The sequence below is a fragment of the Coturnix japonica genome, chromosome 9, assembly GCF_054131305.1.
Source record: "Coturnix japonica strain WE chromosome 9, WE-NBRP24, whole genome shotgun sequence".
NCBI classification, from domain to species: Eukaryota; Metazoa; Chordata; class Aves; order Galliformes; family Phasianidae; genus Coturnix; species Coturnix japonica.
Genome location: NC_140671.1, coordinates 27,611,856 through 27,632,768, shown reverse-complemented (window position 1 = coordinate 27,632,768; position 20,913 = coordinate 27,611,856). Strand labels below are relative to the sequence as shown.

The 20,913-nt window shown below is 46.0% G+C and overlaps 1 protein-coding gene across 8 annotated transcripts in view; it reads left to right on the top strand.

Annotated features, from left to right (window-relative positions):
- Nucleotides 1-20,913, top strand: part of PAX7 (paired box 7) — an 86,677-nt gene that overhangs the window by 20,569 nt on the left and 45,195 nt on the right. The window lies entirely within an intron of this gene.

Below are 20,913 nucleotides of genomic sequence, written 5' to 3'. Positions count from 1 at the left end.
TGGGATTTTACTCGTTAGTAATCTCTTTGCCTTCAGCGGACCTACTGCTGGGCACAGGTTGTTGCTGGACCTGAAAGAGTGTTTGAGGTCCTTCTGTGCAGGAGTGCTTTTATTATTTCCCTTTGGGGCTTCCATGAGGTCCCTTTGCCTGAAAGCACTGCAGATGGGGCAGGGGGAGAAGGGGAAAAGAGAAAGAAACAGATGAGGAACCGATGTGATGAAAGAGCAGCAGATTTTGTGTCGTTCCTGTCCCCACAGTGGCTCCCTGAGGCCTTTCAAAGGAGAAAAAGAAAGAGAATTGGGAAAACACAAACACATAATCAAACCAAGGAGCCGGTTAACCAGGCCAATACCCGGAATCCCAAAGTCCCATTTAGCTGCTCACAGGATTATCACTTGTTGCTGATTCAAAACCAGCAGGTGTTGTCAGCTATTTATGATCACTGTTATTTATACAGTGCCACTGGTGTGCCTGGCGCACGGCAGACAGACAGATGAGAGCCAACCTCTCCCCTGAGAAGATACCAAACTAAATTAGACTTAACACAGCGGCAGACGTTAACGCACAGCATATGGGGACGAGGGGAAAAGAGAGGTTCAAATCCACAAAGATCATGATATCTCCAGCCATTAAATCCCGCAGCCATCAGCTGATTAATTCCCATTTTATAGGAAAAGCAAAGGAACAGTTCTGTATGTAGGGACCAGGGCAAGGTGCAGCACCTTCCTTTGCAGGCAGAGTGGGATGGATGCTGTTTGCTTTAGGGGATGAGGTGACATTAGAGCTGGGGATAAGCAAAGCGAAGCCACTTGCTCAGGTTCACACTGAGTATCAGCAGCAAAGCCAGGGCTGGAGCCTCCTGTAAAAATTACTAAGCAGAGCTGAATCCAGAGCCTTTTTCTTCATAACCTGAGGGTTTTATGCAGGAAAATACCCATGGTATCTGCTGGGGCTATAGATTGAATAAAGACCTGGAGTTTTGGCTTTTATTATTGTTATTATTTTCTTTAGAGGCTCGAAGAGCAAACAACGAGATGTGACTTGGAAATAAACCACGTTCCCAGCTTAGGCCTGCAAAGACTTACATTGGTGGTGTGACTTTATCCAAATGAGTCATCCCATCCCATGGTCCGTGAGAGGATTCCCCATGTAAGCAAAATTGACTAATGCCACGTAATGCCAGGCACCGGTAAGAAGCATTCCCCAGCTTCCAACAAGGAGGCTGCATAGGGGAAAGAAATCAGCTCTGCACAACTCCAGCAGCCTCCTCCTGCCTTGGTCTTAAAAGACAAAAGTCACAAAGCTGGTAACTGGTTGCTGCTTAGCTGGCAGGGGTGTAAAATGCAAAGTAACCCCCCGTAGTTATTTGAAGAAGGCTTGGTCCTGCTGTAAAGCTCTATAAACTGGGCTCCTTCCCCCATCCCCTCCTCCCCGGCATGTTTTAAATGATTTTGGATTTTAATGCAGGGCCCGGAGCTCATTCCACCGTATTCATGGCATCAAACAAGAGGCTGCTGCCCCCAGCTGGGTTCCTTGAACTTAGAAGCAAAGCTCTACTCAATATTACCTTAATTAATTAACTAAAGAGACAATGGCTTTTGAGGTCTCACCTCTGTTTCCAGGGAGGGGGGTCTTTTGACAGAGCCCTACCATAAACTAATTCAGAGTTCCAGCAAGGAGTCATAGGGGGAAGAGTTAAATGACACTATTTACTTGTTTACCAAGACAATTTATGCCATATTTGTTTTTCCCCACCTTCTGTCTGCTGCACTGAAAACTCTGTCGGGGGTGCAGGGGGAAAGAGGAGGAGGAGTGAGTATTATTTGCATTAACCACCGAAATCAAAGCATATTCCCATCTGAAAAATACCACTTCATAGCTCTTGGTATCTTCTTCTTCTTTTAATTTTAATTTACAAAAAGTTTTTGAAGCTTTCCAGGTTCAATATAACAAATCTGAGCTTTGATGCTTTAAAACCTCCATAAAGAGCTACAGGCAACATTGCAGTTAACCAAATATGTATATATATATATTAAGGCTCCTGGGAGTACTTGTATCTTCTCTGAATGTTGTGGGGCTTTTCGTTCGCTTGCAAGCAAGCACTGAGTCGGTGGTTTATTCCACTTAGAAACAGACATCTCATGTTTTATATCAGGAAGAAAAACCCTTTAAAAGTTCAAAATGGAGAGTGACCATCTGGAAAATCTACCTAGGAACAGATAGTGAACTCACAACAGAGCATCCTTACTGGATTTAGGGTCACTGTGCACAAGCTGGAAGGCAATATGATCAAAACTTTATAGGTAAGGAAATTAGAGCATGGCCTAGACCGAGTGTGTCACTTACTTACTGGGAGCTCACAGTTAAAAACAGAACAGAATGTGTGCCTCATGAGCTTCCCTCTCCATTGGAGCCTCCTCCACCTCCCCAAGTCTCAGTGCACCTCCCCAAGTCTCCCCTTGTCTCAGTGCTGAGGCTGAACCCACTTAAGTAATGTAAAATGGCTTCGCTCCGTGGGGTTTTGCAAATGGAGTAGGCTGTGGATTTAAGGCCCTTTAGGTATTTTGGTTCTGTGACCCACAAGCTCCATATCTCCTGTTATTTCACATGCTTCTAAGGGTAGCATTTCGATTACTTGGCAAATGATGCAACTGTCTGCCCAATTTTGTTTGCTAAAAATCATCTGCTCTGAAACGTCCAAGAAATCTCATGAGTACCAATCTGGAATTGTGTTCTTTATGTGCTATGAAACTCGGATATTTCATAGGAGATTCCCCATTTGCATCAGAGAAGGGATCAGTCACTTCTCTCTCCAATCGATACGTTTTTGCTCTGGGTTTCATTGTTCAGAACTTGGGTTGGTGCGTGCAAAATGTGTGTGCGTGTGTTTCAGAGCTCTGGGGCATACGAGAGCGTGATCGTTCATAACCGCATCTCCCAATTTAAGGCATGCAGTTTTGGAGGCCTGGGCTCAGCCACTGAAAATTCGGTCCTTATTGTCTCCTGTCTCAAATCTGCAATTACTTACATCAGTATTTAACTTTATGCACGTGAGCAGCCTGATGGCTTGAAACACAGACGTGCTAAGAAGGTATTTTGCTGCAACCTCCTAGGAAAGGGAGCAGCTGAAAGAGAAACCATTAATTCAGTTAGCAAGGACTCCCCATTGTATGCAAGGTTTCTTTTTATACTCATTTTAGAGGAGTTGTGCTCACATGCAAGGTTTAAGGGACAGGTTCTGCCATAAATGTGTGAGTCTGATGGACCTATTTGAGCTTGCAGTAAATACAGAACTTTAAAGCAACTGAATTCGATGTCACCACCCCTTTGGTTAATCTGCAAACATACAACTTTTCCTGGCTCTGGATGTGCTAAGTGTTTTGTCTAACAGCTGTGGAGCTAAGCAACAACTCTGAGCAGTGGCTTTTTATTTCTGGCTCCAGCAGCAAATTGCTTTACCTTTGAACAAGCTACTTCTTCTCCCTCTGGCTCTGTTTTGGTTCCCACCCCTGTCTTGTCTAACCAGTCTTACCTTGAGTTCATAGCATAGCAGGGAACAAAAATGACCAACCTGCCTCGTTTTTACAATAAGACAGACCAATGTTGGTTTAGCTAAGTGTCTCCTGAGGCTAAAAGATGTTTAAGAAACATGTAAGCTATCTGAATTGATATATAACCCCACAAAACTCAGGGCTGCTGCAGAAGCTACCAGCCATATCCCTGTCCCGTTCCTTTGACAACTTCTCTTTGATTCTGATTGGGGTGATCTGCCCCCAAAACAGGCAACTTATTAGATGCTCATGTTACTGGGACTACAAAACTAAGGGCTCAGACCTCTGGGTTTGGGACAACCAGTTTCCTCAAGGCTCATCCGAGACAGACCTGCTCAGTGCATGTAAGACTGGAGTTCAGACTTGAGCCAGGAACCCAAGGGAGAAAGCAAAACCCACTTATAGAAAAGGGGAGAAAGGATGTCTTGTTATCAGTTAAGCACCTGGCTTCCTTTACTTACACTGTGCTGCTTATGATGTACCTACTATTGGGGCAAGAGGGTGAGGGGACTGGAAACACTTCAGAAATGGAAATGCCGTCCATTTGTTTATGATTTTGTACCCCAACGTGTAACCTGAACCCGATGGAGTCAAAAAAAAAGAAAGAATGAAACCTCTGCATGTTTCCTACCTCAAAAATACTGGAGCGAATCCAGGGGCTCTTGAAGGCAAATTATTCCATAGGGCTGAAAGGCAAAAGAAAAACACAACACAGGAGGAGGAATTAGAAAAAGAAGGCTGCCTTTTTGTATTCCTCTTTTCTCCTTTCCCCCCTTCTCTCCAGGTTTTGAAAGAGTGCCCTTACTTGTTCTCCAACATCAATGGGCGACCCATGCATTTTCGGGAGCACGGCCAGCTAGCTCTGAAGCAAGCCCCACAATTTGCAAATAATTACATTTGTTCGGAGGATATTTGAGGACAGAAACTGATTCCAAGAGCACAACATTGCTCAGTCCTTAGCGAGGACTTCTCATTTTCCATTCGTTTTCTTTCTGTTTTCAGGGAGAATTTTCTGCTCACATAATATAAGTGAAACACCTCCGGATGAGCTTACTTGTTGCAATTATGCAGCTCGGGTTATTAGATAAGCTGTGAATATATTTTGCCATTAGCATCCTTGCACAGAGAGTTGGGTATTTTTTGTTCCTTTGGTATGTTTAGTTTTGTCATCATTTTGTTTTAAATGGAGGGTAGAATCAGCTTACATAGGGTAAAACTGACCTAGCTGGGGAAATAGCATCAGGTTTTGCACGTCACACATTGAAGGGTCATGTAGAGATAGAGGTGCTGATTTGGCTGATAATGCAAATTAAAAGTAGGGATGATGTAGGATGCTGTGATGTCACTTTGCTTTCATACCTGCTAGCCTGATATTCTTCAGTCTATGCCCAACTCAAGCCAGTGGTGAGCCAATTATTGCAAGGCGTTGTAGATGTATAATTTCTGTTTCTTCTGGAGCACTGGGAAGAAAATACACTGTTAGAACCATGCAGCAAACGTGCCTTTGTTCAGGACTCCTATATAAATAGTGAGGGAGAGGGCAGCACCTGGGGAATTCTATACGTGCGTATTTACTTTGTAAAGTAGCAGAGGCCAAAAATACAGCCTGCAGGGCCGCAAGCCTACAGGGATATATAACAAACTGTAAATGAGAGCTGCCTCCATGTGTGATTTTTTACATATGGGCTATTCATGATCAAAGCACGTGTGTAACATAAATTGGTGTCTAGATGGACAGATCTGTGAGCAGGGAATTGGCAGCTTGGGGTTATCCTGGCTTTACTTTTGCATTGCATGCAACCACAATCAGCTCTGTGGCCACTAGAAATGAGAACAGCTCCACTGAGATGGGGACAGAGATGGGGACAGCATGCTGCTTGGCCTTGCTCTGTGCTCTATCCCATGCGCGCCCTGTAGGAATGATGCTCCCAGTCACAGCGCTTGGGCTCCGTGTGGCCAAGAGGAAAATCTGGCTCTTATTCTGGACATTCTGAGCCGAAGATGCTCAGAGCAGTGCCTGAGAAAGCCAGCTGAAAGGCTGTCAGGTTTCCAGCCATTTATCCAGTCCCCTTATCCTATGGATCTAGAGGTAAGCGGTGCCGATAACTCCATTTTGCTGCACAGCATGAGTTTGGGACACCCCTTTCTAAGGGCCAGCATGGCCTTTTCCCAGCATCACTGCCAAGTAACATGCTTTAAAAACAGCCTCTCAGGATGGCAAGGGAGTTTTGGTTGTTGTTGGTTGGTTTGTGGTTGTTGTTGCTATTTTTTTTTTGGCTAACTTTATCATTGCCCGAGCACGCCTCAAAGTGTCAGCTTGACATAATATGTAACAGTAATTAAGAAATAAGCCTCTTGCCCGGTTTCACAGCAATCATTTAGCTAAGTAACTACCATGGTCCAGTGCCTCAAAAATCACCATTAGCCCACGCCACTTATGGCCATAAAATTTCTTGTTTTCTGCTTTTCATCGGACTCACCCTGGAATCTTCGTTTTGCTTTATTTATACATTTGCACTCAAACAATGGCAATAAACCCATTCCCAGAGTGTTGCAAATCAGAAATTTGTCCACATTTTTTACACCACCTTCCTGGGTGAAGCTGCCTTTTGCTTGGGAACGGCGGTGGCTGAAGGCAGCTGGGAAGGGGGGGGGGGTGGGTGTCGCTTTGGAGATTGATCGGTGCTGTTGGAAGTCGCTGGGATGGGGCAGAGAGGGGGAGCAGGGAGGAATCTGGCATGAAAAGGCAGTTTGTGGTGACAGGAGTTTCTTTTGAAAGACCTGATTGAATCAGACCTGAGGCGGGAAGAAACGGCTGTTGCCTTCATTGAGTTTTTGCTAACTTTTCCCCCCCCCTTTCCCTCCTCCTACTATCGAGGTTTTCGGTCCGGGCCTTTTTTATTTCTGCTTTGTTCTGTTTTAATGTGTCTTCTGCTGTTTAAGCTGGAAGAAATAAGCACGGGGTCCTGCCTGCAGGGTGAAAAGAAAAAAAAAAGATCAAGTACATCTCACTCAGTCGGCAGCAGCCCGAGAGACATATTTTTTGCACCATTCTAAACCAGTGGACCGCTAATTTCAACAAAGCCCGCGATTTTCGCCCGCTATTAGGAATTTCTCCTCCATAAATTACAATTAACACCCTCTGCAGGCAACTCGGTGGACTGGATCGTGATGCTGAAAGACCAAACGGCGTTGCCTTTGCTGGGGGAATCTATAGAGAAAGCTGCTTGCTTTGCCATGAGCTTCTCCCCACATATAGCAGGCAAACTATTCTCATAGGTGATACTTATGGAGCTGAAGGATGTTTTCTCCATTTCAGGCTCTTTCCTTTTGCCTCTTCAGCCCAACCATGGCCACCTCCTGCAGACCCGGTGCAGATTTTCCTGGGCGGCCGACTTAGGAGCAATGACTGCTCACTCAAGCAAGAGCCAGCTGGCATTATGGAGATTTTACCCCCAGTGACATCTGAATTGAGCTTTGAGTAAATGCCCTCGTATTTGGTCCACTCGACTTCAGAGGGAGTTTTGTCTGAATCAAAAGAAATAGGGATAGAGGGAAAAAAAGAAAAAGAAAGAAAGATTTTAGTACTTAGTGGTTAGAGAAGCCGGAATGCCCGGATTTCCCTCTCTTGTGGCATTTGGGCACTGAGGGAAGTGCTGGGACTTAAACTGAACTATCAGCATTGGAAGGAAAAATTCTCCCTGGCAAGAGCAGCCTTGGGCTGATGGACGTGTGCCGGACATGACCTACTAAGTCTTCTTTTTTCTCTTGCTGTTAAGTTTCCTCATCCCCAGCTCCTGTGTTATTCAGTTATGCTGCTAAATTTCTCCTCAATTCCTTATGCCAGCATCTCTCTCCCCAAGGAGACACTAAAACCCTCCATATAATGCCTATGTCATTATAACCTCCTGGACCCCAACTTGCTTCTTCTTCTTTCTTCCTTTCACCCCTTTGGAACCATTTATCCAACTTTCTCTCACAAATCTCAGATATTACCAACCCAGCATCAACTGGAGATGCTCACAATCCCTTTGGCAGACAGACAATGGGAATGCAGCCCCTCACCTAAGGTGAGCCAGGTGGAGGGAGGTGGGAGCTTCCTGGCTCAGCTTGCAGAGGTGTCACTTCAGCTTTCCTTGGGCTGTGCTTTATTTCTTCTTTATTTCTTGTTGTGCACTCCATCCCTTTTGTCACTGCTCCCACCACAGTGGCGTAAGGGGTGGTGCTGTCTGCTGACGTTTCCACCCTTGGCACTCAGGTATCACAGAGAACCTCAGAGATGAAGTTTCATTCTCAAACTTGCACGTTTAGCCCTTTTGTTACCCACTCTCCCCCATTTTCTGTTCTACACATCTCCCCTCTCACTGTCATTGGGGGTACAGCAAAATGTCTTGCTTCTTCTATGCCTTCTTTACTGCTCATGGCCTATGGGGATGTAAGATAGAATGTGAGATGCAGAACTTCTTGCATGTTGAGCACCCCAGATCTATCCATCACCCCCTTTAGACATCACACACAGCAAGCATGTTAGAAGGTCTATATGTCATTGTTATATGGACTATATTAGCATTTCCCATGCTTCTCAGCATTGTTATTTAGATGTGTGCAATCACTAGTAAGCTGCCTGTACCTCTCTATTTCAATTTACCTGACCATTTAGACTCTGAAAGCATGAAAACATTTGAGTGTAATCTCTACCTCGAAGCTTATGGAATAGGACTTAGAAGCTGCTAAATCGGTGCCTTTTTGTTTGCATGTCAACAGGAAAAATATTAAAACAATTGTGTAGGTGCTTCTGCACAGCAAGCCAAGGAGGGGTGAAAATGGAAAAGGGGATACAGGCCTCGTCTCATGAATATAAAAGGATTTCTAATAAATTAATAGTTATTCATGGTCTTGCTCAGATCGCTTCTAATTCCTCTCAGACTTTCAGTTCTCAGAGCAGAATCTTGCCAGCAAGTAATGAAGAGTTTATAGGGTTTTCGGGGAGGCCTTTTCCAGCCTTCAGACTCAAAACATGTGGACTTTTAGATGCTGCCTACAATGTGAATAACTATTTTTTTTAATGAAGTGATTTTTTTTTTTCCTAATCTCTATTTTGGCACAAGTCAACCATAAGTTAATCAGCACCAGGAAACCACCATTGCTTCCACTGGGTGAGGGCTGCAGGAGATAATAACAGGGTAGTTTGCATCTCCGTTGGGAAGCATCTGACACTGGGATCTGTCAGAGGAAGGACTGTGGGTATTAAACGAACCCTTTATCTCTTTTGTTATAAAAACTCCTGTTTGAACACGTCAGCAGAGGGTGACATTGTGCAGGTTTGGGATATCATCTTGAGTGCCATCAACATAAATTCGGTGAGTGCTTAGAATGGATTCCAATTTGAAGAAGGTGGGTTAAGTTTTATTGATGACAGAATTATTTTGATGTCGCATAACTCTGAGCTACAAAGATATTGAAAATCCAAATCTAATTTCCTTTATGTGTTCTTAACATTGAAGATATCCACCTCATCCAGTTTGTACGTTGCTTTGGATGGAAACTTCAGCTTTGGGCAGGGAATTTCTTGTGTCTTAGTATGAAATTGATGCAAGTGAAACTATGCAGGAAAATAATATAAGAGTTGGACTGTGTTTGTACTGAAGGAAAATTCGTGCTGTTCCTACCACTCTTCCAAGGTTGGCTGTGGATGGCTATGAACTAAATGAACTTAGGCAGCACGCGCATGTTTGTAACCTATCTCCCAAGGTGTGTGTGTGCAGGATTGGGTTGATAGCCTATGGAGAAGGTACAGTGCATTATCATGGCTCTGTGCAGCAACTAACACAACAAAGCTCCCATGGGGTCAGCACGAGGCAGAATCTTTCATAATCAATGAGGGCAAGATTGTTTGTAGGTACAAAGGGAGCACTCAGTCTCCGCTGGGTTGAGATGGGTGGCTCCACCTAATACTAAGTAGGTGCAAGGCATGTGCTGCTCTTTGAAAGTCTTTCCCAGAAATATCAGCATCCCGTGCAGATCGCAGAGACACAGTGTGCAAAGCGTGCCTTTAAAAGACCCAGTCATGGCCCGCGCGACGAGGTTCAAGGCTTGCTGGAACTTCTTGAGTTGTGTCTGTGTGTGTGTCAGCTGTCCCCGAGCCCAATACCCAACAGGAGACAATACAGACAGATAAGATAATGGATGAGAAGGGAGTGGAAAATCTATCCTGTATTCTGGTGGCATTTCTAATAGCGATAGCGCTGGCAGCATTGGACCGAAAAGCGTATCCAGCACAAAGGGGCTGGTAAGTCCTCTCCAGCTCCCACTGTGACGCTAAAGCCGGTTGCAAATATCCAACGCTGGGGCCCCTCGCAGTGGGGAGTGGGACGGTGGCTACGTGACCCAGGGCAGCCCTGCCATTCCCAGAATGGGGCTCAGCTCCCGCTGCTGCCAGGCGCTTGAATATCCCGGTGGGGTTTCTCCCCAAAACCACAGCAAGCCCAGGGTTAAAATTCATATCCAGCATCCAGCTCATCGGCACGCATTTTACCCAAGTCTCACTTCTAGGTTTGTTGCTTATCCTGGTCCCATAGTTTATTTTACATCCCGCGGGTTGTTTTAATGTTGACTTGTCTGTTTAGAAAAACCAGCAAAACAAATAAACACTCCAGCTTTCAAAGGGCACCTTTGATTTTAGACCTTTGCTGACCCATTGAATTTGCTAGAAGACATCTGAATTCTCTGTTTAGTTGAAGGCTCTGCTTTGCTACTGCTGCTCACGGCTCTGGGGTTGTCCACCAAACTCGTGCAGCCCAAGAGCTTGTTCTGTCTGGCATTTCTGAAGCATGAAATGGGAATCTTTAGGCATGGAGGAAAGTGTTAAAGTAAGAAGGGCAGGCTAATCAATTACCTGAATAATGTGTTAGAGCTGTAGGTGATATTTAGCAAAGTGATGTCTTTCAAAAAGGAATGTTTTCACCTGGCCAGGAATTTGGAGCTTGATGTAGGAGTTCTGCAGCAAGGAATCAGACCAAGCCATGAATTTTTGGGGTGTTATAATCTAAAAGTATCATGTAGAGGATGTAGCAGCTGCCTGGGAGTCGGGACATCCACATTTTATTTCCAGTATTGACTCAGACATGCAAAATGAACTCACACCACCTATTTGCCTTGCCTGGTCCTTCCACCATGTTTGGCTTAGCACAGTGTAAAGCCCCCTCTGAACCCCAACGTATGGGCTATAGGAAAGGCAGAAATACAAGTAACAGTTAATGTTTCACACCCCAAAACACAGAGAATTTGGACAATGCAGGCAACTGCATTTTTGAAGTGTTTCAAATTTCAGGGGAGGTAATTTCTTAATTTAGCTAAGCCAACTTGCTCCGTCCCAAGAGGAAAATCTCCATGCTTGCACCCTGAATGTCCTCAGCGTGCAGAATGAAATTATTTACCAGCTGAAAAAGTATGAATATCAAAAGGTTCATTAAACATTCCAGCTAATTTTCTCTGGTCTGTAAAATTCGGTCGGGAAGAAGGGCTGGATGAAAGGGGTTGGGTTTTTGCATGGTCAGTACTCAGCTTTCAAAACTGTACGTGGCCTGGAACTAACTTACATATTACTGAGCCCCATGGAGGGTGAGTGATTCTCATGTGGGCTCATCAGTAGCTGGAAAAATAGTTTTCTTGTGACTCTTTGCTGTGCCTGTTCAAGCTGAGAGTGGGAATTTCCTTGTTGTAACACTTCACTGCTTGGTTTTTAAGTAGTTTTCTTTGGGTTTCTATCTTTTATTATTGAGTGTGTGTTGCTAGTACCTGTCTTTGCTTAGAGGCTGTTTGCTTGCTAGGTGGTTGTGCCAATCCCACATGTAGCTCCTGAGATATTTTTTTGCCCACCTCTTCGCTGACTTAGAAGACTGCATGTGTCCGTACAGGTTCCAGCACACAAATGCTCTCAAATTTTCACAGCAGCATTCACTAGGGAGCCAATTGTTTGATGTCAGAGACCTTAAAAACCCTCTACCTCATGTTTGTCCAGCTTAAGAAGCAGATGCTGCTTATTATCTGCCACAGCTAGACCCTGTGGTAGGTCACAGACCATTAATATTTCTGTGTGGTGCTTCTGTTTCTGAACAGGTGTGAATGGCACCAAGATTTGTGCCTTCTCTGTCTCTAAACAGCATGGCACAACTCCTGGATACCTCAGATTCTGAGCCTGGCAAAGGGCACAGAATGGTCAGCATTGAACTATAGAAGCAGGGGCTTCTGCAAAGATCCCAGGGCCATCAGCCATGCATGGGGGGGAAATAAAAAGATCCAGGAGGTTTTCAACCTCTTCTCAAATCACAGCATCATGTTGAAATGTTAAATTCCTTAATGGGAAAAAAGCCTAATCCAAGTGATCTGAGAGCAAAGTGAGATTTCTCATTTCAGGTCCGCTTGAACATCTCTACTGTGTGAGATTAAATTCTCTTGTTTATTTAAAAAGAAATAAGAAATAACATCAGCAGCCCAAGCAAGTAGGAATGATTTAAAGTTATCCTGAACTGTTCTCATGCCTCTGCGTTTGGGGAATTTGTCTGGAAAACAGAAAACCTCAGGATCTGAACAGCTGTAACCAAAGTAAACGTAGCGACAAATGTACCTGCTCCCATCACTGTTTGACAGGCAAGGCCACTATACTGCACATATTGAATCTCTCCATTTGGTAAGAGAAGAGCACTGTTGAACACATCCCTCTGCTTTAATGATGGTGGGAAACATGGTTTACTTTGCTCCTCATCTTAAATTCCTAAGCAAGAGGGGTTTCAGCTTCTGCTGCATGTCTGTCAAGGCACAGTTGCTTCATAGGATCACAGTCCCAGAGGGAAAGAGATCATTGCAAGCCCCTCAAAGATCCCTTGTTATATTTTAAAATAGCTGAAGAATGAAGTCATGTATCCTGAGCATTCTTGGCAGATAAAAACCACAGAATGCCATGCAGATGCAGTTATCTACCTCCCCAAAACTGCTCTGTAGGGCTGGTGCTGGACTCGTAAACTTAGTTTTTCTGGGTCGATCGTGGCTTAATGTCACAGTTGTGTCCTGCTTTCATTGGGACTGAAGGACCTGCTCAGCACAGCTCTGCTCCTCTGCTGGGTTTGCTCACCTTCTAACATCCATCACCATCCATCTGAGGCTCTGAGTGCTTAATTCAGAAATCTGCCCTTTGCAGCAAAACTAAAACTTCAGAGCTGTGATCTGAGTGGAAATGGAGCCTGTAGTCATTACATAGTCTTAGAGAGCCTGGCTTGGCTCTGAGCTTCACACAGATGAGTTCTGGTGGTGTGAGCTGCCTCTTCTGTCTCAGCTTTGCATGTTCACTCTGGAACCTAATGGTGGAAAGTGTCAGCAGAGAAAATAGTTTGCAGTGTTAACAGGCATGAATTAGCATGTAAGTCTGTCATGATGCTGTGTGTGCTCTTCTGGGGGAGCATCCTTTCATGGTGTTGGAAGGGACAACCATGCTAAACAGCATCCCATTGGCAAAACAGGCTCTTGTCACTCTGGGCTGGAGGTTTTGCTGGTAGCACGGCTGAGACCTTGTCACCAGCTGATGTATTTCAGCAGCATCATAGAATAAACAGCGGTGTGCAAAGAGGCAGGGTATTTGCTCCCTGAAGCAAATGTCCACCAAGCAGGATGTAATACTGAACAGGTGAGCTCGGATTTTCCTTTAGCTTCTGGGCTCCTGTCCAGCTCAGTTCCTAGCAGAGAATCCTTGCTCCAGGACCTGGAGAGGATCTGGATGCCACTTGTCCTTACTGGTGGCCAAGAGGAAAAGCAAAAAGACACGGAGCAGTTACTCGGACAGCAGGTAGCAGATCCGTGATGCTGTTTATTTTGGCTGCCCTGCTCCCGGCTTGTGCTACCGCAGCCCCCTCTTGCTCTGAGCCACCTCCTCCCCCCCCCTCCTCTCCACCCCAAGCTTATTTCCCGGCCTCTGGAGGTTTTAATATTCAAGCCGTACCTTCCACATGAGCTGTGCTGAAGAGTTGACGTGTCGGAGTTTATTGATATCACATCGGGCAGCGCGGGGCTGTCAGCTGCACATTCAGCCTTCAGCGACCCCCTAAGGTGCGGGCTCTGGCAGCTCTAAAGGAATCTGCACAAAAAACGCCTTTTTGTTTTGTCCAAGGTGAGACAATGCTCACAGGGCCCTGCACCAGATGACAGGGCTGATAAAGGACCAAGCGGCGCAGGGATATCTTTCTTTCTTTTCGCTCCTTCATTCAATCCTTCTTTCTGTCACTTGCATTCTCTCCTCCCTATACTTTTCTTTCTTCTCTTTCTTCTCGCGACTCGGCGAGCAGAGAGCAGCAGAGACAAGCAGAGGGGTTCAATTGCAGGCGAATGTCACAGTCTGGCTTCTCAACACGTTTTCAGCTTGCTGTTGGCCAACTTGACGAGGGGCACGCTCTGCTTGCTGGGCCCTTTTCTCCTCGGGCTCTACACAGTCACGTACTTTGGTTTTCTCTCCATGGGATGAAATTAATGTAAAGCCTTCTCTGCTGTGCAAGCAAACAGGGGGGGACTGGTGTAAGCAGAGAGAGGGACAGGAGAGGGTAGGAAGGCAGCAAAGAGAACAGAGAAGCAGTGGAAGTAGCAGTGAGGATGCGTGCACACATAAAAGCACAGGGACTCAGGGAAGGGAAGGAAAAAGAAGAGGGAAACGGAATCAGACCCTCTCCCAGGACACCTGCTCTAATGACTCTTGCAGCCCTCTGTTTGCACAGACATGGTAGAGTGCAAAGCAAAGGAAGCAAAGTGGCTGCTCGTGCCCACTCTTGTACACCTCTTGGCTTCAGGCAGTCGCTCTGACATTCAGATAAATGAAGCAGGGCTTGCAAACAGCGGGAGGAATGTGTTTCTCATGTGTGGTTAAGTGGTCTCTGGTGCCTCATTCTCACAGGCTGCTTTTTCAGGGTTGGGAAAGGTTTATGAGGTTAAATTTGTTTATCTTTCCTGAAAGAGTCTTATATTGAAAGGTCTTTAACTTGATGTATCCAGCCAGGGAGGCCAGGGCTGGAACAGCAGAGGAACTACAGGACAAGATTAAGAGCCATTGGCAGAGCTATATAGGAGATGGGGATGAAAATAAAAGAGGGTGTTGCAAATTGGGATGCAGGAGCAGTGATAGAGCTGTGCAGGGACCCCAGGGTAGCAATAGCAAGGCAGCTATCGACTTGGATTGAGATGTGTTGGCAAAACACGCAGTAACAGGATGGGAACAGGAGGGATGGCAGGAGGTTTTCACAGGAAAAGGAGGCAGGTGAATTTGACTTTAGATATCTGAGACAGTGCTTCTTGCTCAGTCAGCTGGAGGAAAATTCTGAGCATAAGTAAAGTGCTGGAAGAGGTTAAGGACTAAGACTAAGGACTAAGACTAAGGACTAAGATCAGAACCAAGGAATAAGGGCAGAACAGAGCCCAGCCAGACGACAAGCATCTCTGGGTAGTTTGGATTCTCGCTCCTGTGGATCTGAGTTGTTTTCATGAAGGTGTTTGGATGGTGCAGTGTCTTTCCTATGATGGTGTTTGTAGCTCTGGGCGCCCTCAGAGTGTGGTCGTAACGCACGCACGGAGCACTTAGATATTACATTGTGCTTGGAATGAGGAGTCCAGCTGGTGTTATGTGCTCCTGGAGGCTCACCCCCTTATTAGAGTGGCTGTGATGTTAGAGATGCTTTGCTTGCAAAACAGACATTGCTGGAGCATGGGCTGAGAGCGAGGAGAGGCTGCGTGATGCTTGGGGCTGCGATGTATTGCAGCTGGTTTCCCTTTGCTTCCCATTTTTGGGAGCACTATCGATGCCTCTCCGACTGCATCGTTTCAATTCAAGTCGGGCAGCCAGCAAGCCCCTGCAGTCCCTCTGGCACAACCCTCCGCTGGACCCCGTGCCTGCCACAAACACGCAGCTATGAATATTGAAGTGAAAAAGGGGCCTTTTATGGACTTCACAGATGTGCTGGGGAGTTGGGGCAGGCCTCATTACCTCGGGGTTCTTTAAAAGGCCAAACAAAAACCAGAAGAAAGAGTGTTAAGGGTAGAGGGGAGGGGGGGGGGGGGGGGGGGGCAGGGAGGCGAGAACTAGAAACAAGTTGAAAGAAAAGAAAAGACGACTGGAGTTGATGGATATTCCATCTGTTTATGTTCAGACCAGTGCTGGGAATTAACAAAGGCTGTTGGAGACGTAGGCTCTCTTTCTCCCTCCCTATCTTTCTCCAAATGTTCTGGATGATTTGGTTTTGTTCGCTGCTCGGAAGGAACAGAGTGGGTTGTGTTTTGTTGTGTTAGTGTTTTTTTTTGGGACCATGTGTCTTTGCACTGGGGCTCTGCAGCTGGTACCCGCACTGCCAGACCCTGATTTGCAGTAGGAGCTGCTGGGGCCCCGATGGCTCTCACCACTTTCACATGCAGAGTAGATGAAGTCTCCAGGGCCAGATCCCTCACCCAGAGCAAAAGTGTTGTTCTGTTTAAACACGTTGCACAGCTGGTTAAGGATGCAATTCCTGTTCCCCTCTGGGGTTAGAAAAGCCTTCATTTAGCTTAACTTCCAACTTCAAGGCAAAGGTTTGTGCCCAGCATGAACAGGGTTACATGGGAAGATGGGACAGGAGCTGCTGGCTGCATCTTTGCTCAGTGCGAGTTTCATATTGGCATCATCACTTTTAGTGATGGATGAGTCCCCCATGGAAAACAGGGGCTTTAGCTTTTTCTTTCCAAAGTCCATTGGCACCTGACTAGATCTGAGCCCTAAAGTCACTTAAGTCAAGGAGGTATAGAGATTTCACAATGGAATATGGAGGTGAATATTGGACTTGTGTGTATCTGAAGCTGGCACATGAACCAAGAAGTTAAACTTGCATAGAGGCAGATATGTATATCATGGTCAAGTCCTAGCTGAGATTCTCCCTATGTATGGCAGGGGGGCTGTAACTGTGTAGCCCCTCTATCTTTGACACCCACCTTTCCACACTCCCCCATAGGCAGAAATTCTCTCTGCCTGTATCCCTCTTCAAGTGCATCATCTTCATTGTGAGTATTAATTCCAAGTTGTAAAGCCCATAATGGACATTACCTCCGTCTGTGGTTTGGTTACAGCTAGCCAGTTCAGTGCCTGAATAAAATAAATACATATAAAAAAACACCCAAACCTTTATCTCCTAAGGTCCCCACGCTAATGCTTTGCTGAACACCGCAGCCCCCAGCTGAGCTGTAAATGACTTTTTCATTTTCCTAGGCCTGCTACCCAGTCTGTTTGGTATTCAAGGGCACCCCACCAACAGGCACTATCATTCTGCTTGGGCCGAATTACTTGATTAAAACGCATATCAACTATTATGTGATTCGTTTTCTGCCTCCGCTCCACACCACAGCCCTCTAAACTATGTTAAACTGTAATACAGCTGCACAGGCACGAGCAAATGCTGGAGAATGGGGAGTTTACAGGTTGGAAAGGGGAGGGAGGGGGAAACCCAAGCTTTATTGTATGTGCTGTGCCGCTGATTGGTTTTGTGTGTGTCTGGGAATGTGCTTGGGCAGGGGCAGAGGGGTGAGAGATGAATTTGAAACACCTCCGTCCCCTCTTTGCAGTCCCACCTGCTGTTGGATGGGCTTGGAGGTGAGTAGGGTTATTCTGCAAACAAATACGTGTCTCTTTCTCATTGTGAACTCAAGACTTTATCATTTTCCAAGCAGAGAGAGAAAAGACTGCTCTTGTTTTCACATCAGAAAGAAAAACCAAGGCAATGCAGTTCTGCTCCTGTGATGCTGCCACTGTCTCTCTCCTTCTCTCAGGCTTTCCATGGTCTTGTTTGCATTTTGATGGGTTTTGTTTGCTTTCTGCCAGAGGGAAAGGCAGATGCTAAGAAGAAAGGGAGAGTTTCAGCTCTTGCTTCTGAAGCTGTTGGCTACAGATCTAGCACAGGAGCCATACCCTGAATAAATGGCTGCTTCCTACTGATCCTTGTTATCCCACCTGGGATACTAGCTTGCTTCTGGGAGGTGCATAGTCCCACCTCCCTACTCCTATATGTGCTAGAGAACAGCAGTGGAGCCCTCTGCTACATCCTCATCTGACTTTGCTCTATCCAGAAGCTCCGCTATGGATGTGCTGGGTTGAAGCACACCTTCTGTCAGTCCTGGCATGGTACACAGGCTACTTGCACAAGCAGGTGGTGAAAAAAGAGCATGGAAATAGCAGCATCACAGAGCTGGACTACAGCCAGTTACAGCCTCAACCTGCTAAATATACTGTGGGTGCTTGAAAATAGAACAGGAAAGAATAGGGTAGCATTGTGGATGTAGTGAATATATGCAGATTTTTTTTCTTCCCTCTGGTTTATTATTTCATGCCCTCACAGCAATCAGGAGAGATTTCCATCTGTGAGATGGGTACCTCCTTTCTGTCTTGTGAGAACGTGGCTCTGTTTATTGAGACAAGCAAAAGCACCATGTTGCAGGTGAAGCTGCCCTTTCCAAGGCCATTGAGAACCTCTTTATTGTCCTCCAACGTGCTTATACTTTGTTGTTGGGGAATCAAGAATGGCAGCTTTGGTGGATGGAGAGCTTTGTGAGCAAGGGGAGACCTGGCATAGTGCTATAATGAGTTAATTCAGTGATACCACCAAAGTGAGATTTGCCTTCATTCTTGTGCCATCCAACCCAATTTCCCCTGGGGCACCTTCAGCTTCCCAGCTGTCACCTCCAGCCCTGCTTTTGTAGAGCATCACTGCTGCTCCAGCAGTGCCTGGGTGGGTTTGCTGAAGCCATTTGCAGAACAAACAGTGCAGTTACAGCTAAGCCATCCACGATACCATTCCCTTCTTATTCACCTCTCCAACATTCAATTTTTAGGATGGTGCAGCTGGAAGCAAGAGAGAAAGAGAGTGGAAATGAGAGAGGGTGACAAAGAGATGAGAAATACTGGAGGCGAGAGTATGTGGTTTCCCTTTCCCCCCCCTCAATAATACCCAATCCCCACTTTAATGAATGCGTTTTCATGTCTGGTCCTGCCTGCCAATCCTTCCAGACGGCACCAAGGTGCTTCACCAGGAGGCAGCAGGTCCTTGTAGGGCATCAAGGGCTCAGTCTGAGCCTGGAGGGTCTTCTTGCAGCCGATTCCACCTAATCCTGTTGATTAATTTAACTCTGGGGCTAAGAGGCGCCCAGAAGCGGTGAATGGAGATGGAGAGGAGAAGGGGGGAGGATGAGAAAGCTGAAGAGGGAGGACAAATCCAGCCCGTAATTATGGAGGCTTTTCCTTACTCCTCTCCTCCAGCCTCAGTCTACTTGTGCTCCTTTCAAACCCTTCCAGAGAGCTCTGCTTATTGTACTCCAGCCTGAACAGGCATGAGGAGCAAGTAATGGGGAGCAAGAAATGAAGCACTCAGGTTTTTGGATGGATCCCCCTGGATTTGCTTGGGAAGGGAGGTTTCCTTGAGTTACTCCTGCAGCTCTGGGAAGCTTCTCATTGCACAGAAACTTCATGGAGATTATGGCAACGGTTTGTCCAGCACATTTAGGAGTGGAAAAGACCTGTTTGATCCTCAAGTCATGTGTTAGGCAGGTAAAGGACAGTCCCTGTTATCAGGGGATGCTCTAAGTAACAGGCTCATATTGCAGTCTATCTCAGCCAAACGACTTTCTGTATTATTTAGTGAATCTTGTGGCTGACAGCAGCAGCTGCACTGTACTGAAACCAGCTGGTTCCAGGCGTGCCCTGGGATTTTTCTTGCTCTCTTGGTTTTGTCTTTGTAGTTGGGCTGCTGGAGCCTTGGACTTGGCACAAGGAGCTGTGGCTCCTTTTCCCAGCTTTGCTCCTAACTCACAGAGTGACCGTAGGTGGGTGACTTCCTCCATCCCTGCCACGGCTGTGAAATGGAGATAATGCCAGCTGGGGACTGCTTGGAGTCTTGTGGATAGAGAGTGTTACATCAATTTCTGTGGCAAGTTTGGGTTCTTTCTCTTTCTAGCCCTATAGCCAGGGTGATGGCCAGCATGGTCACTGGTGCTGATGTGAATAGGACAGATTGTTACTGGTGACAATTGGTTTTCCTTTCTCAAATCCTTAGGGCAAATTGGGATCTGGACTTTTCTGACCTGGGGAGATGCTGGATCCAAGCCTTGCTGTATGCTGTGTAAGCAGCTGCATCAAGAAAACAGTGAGCTATAGTAGATAACACAGCCCAGTATTTGTCTTGGTGTATTTTCCTTTTCTTTCACTGATCCTGTCACTTTCTGAACCAAAACACACTTCTATCCCCCTTTTTTTTGTATCAATGATCAAGAAAAAAATCCTAATTGAACCAATAATCACCAGTGACTTATGTGATCAACGTGAAAAACTCTGTTGTGTGCTGCAGGTTTCCAGATGTGCTTTGGCACAGCGCTGTTCTCCGAGCTCCAGATGTGCTCCTACCTGCCCCAAATCATCTGGGGTGCAGATGTGCAGGGCTGCTGTTCTCAAGTACAGATGTTCCTTTCACACCACTTGAGATTCCAGACCTTTTCTAAACACGGATGCAACCAGAAAGCTGGTTAATATGCAACTGGAGTTAACTCAGCTCTAACGTGTCCTCGAGACATAAAAGCATTTTTGTCCCGCAGCAAACAGAATGCGATGGCATTTTGTGGTCTTCTCAGGATAAACAAGTGAGCTCCGGTGGGATGTTTGCCTCCTACTCCTCCAAGCAGAGCAGCTGTTGGGGAGGCACAGCTGCCATTCCCAGCTCAGAAAAGAAAAGGGCAGATTTTGGGTGACGGTAGCACAGGAACTGAACAAAAAGATCAGTTGGATCCTCAGGCTTTGAAACCCAAGCTTTGCTTCATGAGATGCTGCTAACAAATGCTAGAGACATTGGTAATGCTTCTGGCAGGGCGTTCCATCCAAAACCCAATGGGTCTGAGGGGAAATTTGGTGAAAATCTGTGTTTTCTTCTTCATTTCCAAGCAGAATAGGAAGAAAATAAAGAACAGAATGAGACTTGCTTATTCCAGCTCCACTATGGGGGAGAGAGAAAAGCAAAGAGATTGAGGGGACCTGGGGCTCAAGAAGGGAAAGGCAAAGGCCCAGAGCAAGGGAAGGGAGAGGAAGGAGGTGAACATTTAGATCTTAGTGAAGGACTTTGATGCTGTCTTCATGCTCTAAGAGTCTGTGTGCAAAATGACCACTGAAATCTGTGAAGTAAGAAAAGAACTCTATAGGTTGGGCAGCCCAACCCAGAGGTGAAGCAGAGATAGCAATGTTGTTCCCAGCTGGAAAAAATTCCTAATAATTCTCATTTCTTTCTCAAGGTGCTTTAAAAAGCCTGAAATCTCATAATACTAACACTTCAC